The following is a 5,690-nucleotide window of genomic DNA, read 5'->3' on the forward strand; positions in this document are numbered from 1 at the left end:
AGGTGAATAACGTAGGCATTGGAAGGTAGCATTAGGCTACTATTGACCTTCTGACTATACACAACGAGCATTTTACGGCTTCTCTTTGGCATACCCAAATTGCCAGAATCACTACTCTTGCACTTTGGGGGTTATTATTAAGTAAAATAAAGGTTATTTGAAAACAAGCAACGATAGATCTGACAACCGAAGTGGCTACTAAGTGACTAAGGGATAGGTTAAGAAGCCTCTACAGTGTAGAGACTTGGGACAAAAGGGCGATTCACGTCCAGGCGGGATCTCGTGACATCTCCTTACACAGCTCAGAGCAGCATGAGATTTAAAGCTATGAATTGTTTATTTCTAGATATTTCTATTTAATATTTTTGGACCGTGGTGGACCATGGGTAAGTAAAACTACAGAAAGTGAAACTTTGGATAATGAGGGGACTGTGTACCTTGTTCAGAGAATACGTATTGAATTATTTTTCAAGCAGATGTGATTTTTTTTTCTAAATTTGTGGTTTTGAATTAATCAATAGATTAACTACCAATCATCTGGGACAGTTAATAAAAATACAGACTCTCCTGTGGTGAGATTTTGGCTGAGGAAGTTGTGTGTGTGTACGTGTGTGTGTGTGTGTGTGTGTGTGTGAACGTGTAAATGCACAGCCAGTTACAAGATCAAATTATTGATAGTTTCTCACAATGCCCCAAATTAGCAAGACTTGCCTGAAGTTAAGATAATAGACTGTGCTACAGACTGAATGTTTATTTCCACACCGCCCCCCCAAATTCATATGTTGAAGGCCTTATCTCATAATATTTGAAGGCGAGACTTTTGGGAGATAATTAATGTCAGATTAGGTCATGAGGGTGGGGATTTCATCATGGAATGAATGCCCTTCTAAAAAAGAGAAACAGATATGAGAGTTATCTCTCTGTACTATGTGAGGATATAACAAGAACGCAGTTTTTGACAAACCAAGAAGAGGATTCTCACCAGACACTGAATCTGCTTGCACCTTGATCTTGGACTTTCTAGCCTCCAGAGTTGTGAAAAACAGATATTTTTTATTTAAGTCACCTAGCCTGTGCTATTTGTTATAGCAGTCCAAATTAAGATAACCTATCGCTTTGAAAAAGAACAGAATTAATGGGCCTCATGAGCCCCTTTTCCCTAATTAGTTGAACTAGGTGGGATGCTCTTTGAGGAAATGCTGAGATATAACAAGCAAAGGCACTCCCTCAAAGAGCAAGGAAATTAAGGGAGTAAATATTGTTCTTCTCAATCTTAGTGCCATTGTGAAGACTGTGCTCTAGAGATTTCTATCATCAGCAGTAGGACCATATCAACCTCTATTATTTCCCCATTTACCCATCACACACTGCTTCTTTGTTCAAAATATTATTCTAAAGGCACTTCTGTACAGTTATTTTTCAGTTTTCATAGCAGTATTTGAGAATGTTGCTCATTCCAATTTGCATAAAGAAAAATCTGGGCACGGAAGTTATTCCATATCAAGGAGAGCATCATTAAAAGAAGCTTAGCTCTTCTGTTAAATTGTTTTTCTTTGTTACATTGTTTAATTCTTAATTATAACTTTTGGTTAATATATGCTCGAGAATATTGTAAAAGCACAGATATACCACTCAAATCATAATATTTTCCCATTTCATTAAATTATTTTAATTAAAATATTTTTAGGTAGAGCAGAAACAACCCCAATAACCAGCAACTGGTGCATAGGTAAACAAAATGTGGAATATTCATATAGTGGAATATTATTCAGCCATAAAAAGGAATAAAGTACTTACATGTGCTACAACATGGATGAATCTTGAAAATATTATGCTAAGTGAAAGACAGACAGAAAAAGCCAAATATTGATTCCACTTATATGAAATGTCCAGAACAGGCAAATCCAGAGGGACAGAAAGTAGATTAGGGGTTGCCTGGGACAAGGAGTTACTGTGAATGGGCTTTCTTTCTAACGAGGTGAAATGTTCTAAAATTGGATTGTAGGAATGGTTTCACTACTGCAAATTTACTAAGACTCATTGAATTGTACATTTAAAGCATGTGAATATTATGGCGCATAAATCATACCTCAATAAAATTATGAAAAAATTGTTCAAAATGCAAAATAGATTAATAGTAGAATATGAGTTAGTCTTGAAAAAAAAAAAAACATAATTAGGAATGCACAGAAAACACTCAAAGAAACTACTCCAAACTTTGTTAATGGCTGTTTTGAATGGTGGAAAACATTTTTATCTTTAATTTTCTTCTTTCTCCTTTTTATTTTTCAAAATTATCTACAGTAAGCAAATATTTGAAAAGTATATTCTTATTTAAATATTTTCACATATCATATATCTGGGCAGCGAATAAAACTGAAACTTTTTTTATTTAAATAACTAGTGATCATAATAATCATTAGAGATTTTATTACCTGAAAGACTTCTAAAGTGGAATTAAACTGACTCAATTATGTGTAAGCATAGCAGACTTACAATCCTGGCTATGACAGAGTAGTTTGGATTATAATAACCATGCCAAAAAGAATAAATATAAAAGCTGGATAAAATACAAAACAACAACAGCAACCAGAATAAATAAACTAGCAAACAAACAACAGCTTTTTTAAGCCATCAGAAATCAACCAAAGCAGCCAGACTTTGAGGGCCCAAGATCCTGGATAGGTGATAACAACATTCGACACTGCTTTTTTCACTCCAAGCATTAGCAGGACAAGAAACTAAAACACCAAGCGGAAAGCAGCTACTGAGAGACTATAAAGGTAAACAAAGGATTGGCAGTCTTACAGTGCTGGGGAGAGAAAAGCTGTATGGAGTTCACCGCCTGACAAAAGGAGGAGCCTTGGTAAATGCTTTAGTTTTCAGCTGGGAATCTTAAAGGACTATGAACTAGGGCAGAGTTTCTTAACCTTGGCACTATTGACTTGTTGGGCTAGGTAATTTGTGTGTATTGGGGGCAGGGGGCTATCTTTTGAATTGTAGAATATGTGTAGCATGTCTACCCATTGATGTCAGTAGCACTCATCTCCAACTCGTGATAATCAACAATGTCTCCAGATATTGGCAAATGTCCCCTGGGGTCCAAAGTCATCTTCAGTTGACAACTACTACCCTAGAGTTAAATAAAACCAGAAATAGACCAGCTTTCCCAATTGAAGCTTGAAATTAAAGCTTGAAATTCAGCTTTAATCATCTCAGTTTCTGATTAGAAAAGGTGCTTGCCTCGTACTCTACCTGCATGCTAGAAAAAAAATTAAATCTTTTCTGAAGGAAGATAATGACATTTAGATCCTCTATAACTTTTCATCCCTGGTGTCTGAAATTTAATCAATATTTAGTAGTCATTCTAGAGGACAGTGACAAAGGACCCAAAACCAAGAGAAAAAAAATAAACAACAGGAAAAGACCTAAATGTGACCAGATATTGGAGTTATCAGAGAAGGACTTTAAAATAAGCATGACTAACATGTTCAAGAAATTAATTAAAAGATAGAGAATTTCAGCAAAATAACGGAATCTATAGAAAAATTAAATGGAAATTATAAAACTAAAAAAAAAAACTGAAATTAAGCAAATAGCAATAGCAAAAAAGAGTAATCATGATCTAGAAGATAGATAAGTAAAAATATTCAAATGGAAGTACAGCAAGGAAAAACAGGCAATCCAGGATAGAAAAGAACGTAAGAGACATATGAAACATGTGCAAACCTAATATATACACATGTAAAATCAGAATTACAGAAGGAGAGGAGATAGAGAATTAGTAAAAACAATATTTAAAGACATAATGGCTGAGAATTTAAACTGATTAAAGGCATCAAACAATAAATTCAAGAAGCTTTATGAACCTCATACCCATACTCATATATGTCATCATATTAATTGTGAATGGGTTAAACACTCCAATTAAAGTACAAAGATTTTAGTCTAAATTTTAAAAAAACTTTTGTGTTGCTCAAAAAAAGATGCATTTTAATTATACAGATATAGATTGAAAAAATGATGAAAAAAGTTGCTCTATGCGTATACTAACCAAAATAAATCTAAAGTAGCTCTGCTAAATCAGATAAAGCAGATTTTGAAGCAAGAACTATTTCTAGAGATAAAAGGGACATTTCATAAATTGGTAAAATGACCAAATCAACAGGAAGATATAATAATCCAAAGTTCGCATTTACTTTAAAACCATAGCCTCTAAATACATAAAGGAAAAATTGACAGAATAAAAAAGAGGAATGGACAGATCTACACATATAATAGAAAAGTTAACATAACTCAGAAACAGATAAAACAAGCAGATAAATAAACCAGTTTAGATGTAAACAACATTTAAATTAAACAACATATTTTAACAACACTAGAAAACTTAAGCTAATTAATATAAAAAGAACACTATGCCCAACATCTGCAAAATACACAAACTTTTATAGTACACATGAAATATTTAACAAAATGGATTATATGCTGGACCAAAAAAAAAGCCTCCATAATTTCAAAAGATTAAAATTATATAGATTTATCTCATTCTAGTAGAATTAAGCTAGAAATAATTAACAGAATAGTAACCGGAATATCTCTCAAGTGCTTGAAGATTAAACAGTATAATTCTAAATAACCCATGGATCAAGAAAAGGTCACAACAAAAAAATGTAAAGCATTTTGAACAAAATAATACTTTATACAGAATGAATGTTTGTGTCCCCCTGCAAAATTTGTTATGTTGAAATCAAAACTACACTTTAAGGGAGAAAAAAAAGACTTTACTAGGGATGGGTAAATATATAATTAAAAAAGACTGGCTAAGGTAATTCAAGACATCTTTGGCATCATGAAGAGACTCATGACCATGGCCCATGCTATCACCACCACCCGGAAGATCACAGATGGCCCCTCTGGGAAGCTGTGGTGTGATGACCAAAGGACTGCCCAGATCATGATCCCTGCTACTACCGGTGTGGCCAAGCTGTGGGTAAGGTCATCTCTGAGCTGAATGGGAAACACTGGCATAGCCTTCCAGGTCTCCACCCCCAATGCGTTGGTCATGGATCTGACCTGCCACCTGGAGAAAGTTGCCAAATATGATGACATCAAGAAGGTGGCGAAACAGGCATCAGAGAATCCCCTAAAGGGCATCCTGGGCTCCACTGAAGACCAAGTTATAGCCTGTGACTTCAACAATGACACATACTCTTCCACCTTCAAAGCTTGGGGTTGGCATTGCTCTCAGCCACTACTTTGTCAAACTCATTTCTTGTATGACAATGAATTTGGCTACAGCAACAGGGCGATGGCTCTTAGGGTCCACAAGGAGTAAAGCCTCCTGGACCAACAGCTCCAGCAAAAGCATGAGAGGAAGAGAGAGATTCTCAGCTGCTGGGGAGTCTTTGCCCCAACTCAATCCCCCAACACACTGAAAAACTCCTGTCCTTGATACAGTTTCCATCCCAGATTCCTGAAGAAGGGGAGGGGTTAGGGAGCCTTACTTTATCATGTACCATCAATAATGTACACTATACTCAGCCAAAAAAAAAAAAAAAAGGAGAGAGAGAGACTTAATTACAGATGGATAGATAGATAGTTAGGTGTTAAACCAAATATGCTAAAATGTTAATAGCAGAATCTAGGAGACCTTTATATGAAAACTCACTGTAAAATCTCTCTATTTACCT

General features: G+C 35.1%; 1 pseudogene; it reads left to right on the top strand.

Annotated features, from left to right (window-relative positions):
* Positions 1–5,335, top strand: part of LOC105293966 — a 28,714-nt pseudogene extending 23,379 nt beyond the window's left edge.
* Positions 5,336–5,690: the final 355 nt, after the last annotated feature.

The sequence above is a fragment of the Pteropus vampyrus genome, unplaced genomic scaffold, assembly GCF_000151845.1.
Source record: "Pteropus vampyrus isolate Shadow unplaced genomic scaffold, Pvam_2.0 Scaffold80, whole genome shotgun sequence".
Lineage (NCBI taxonomy): Eukaryota > Metazoa > Chordata > Mammalia > Chiroptera > Pteropodidae > Pteropus > Pteropus vampyrus.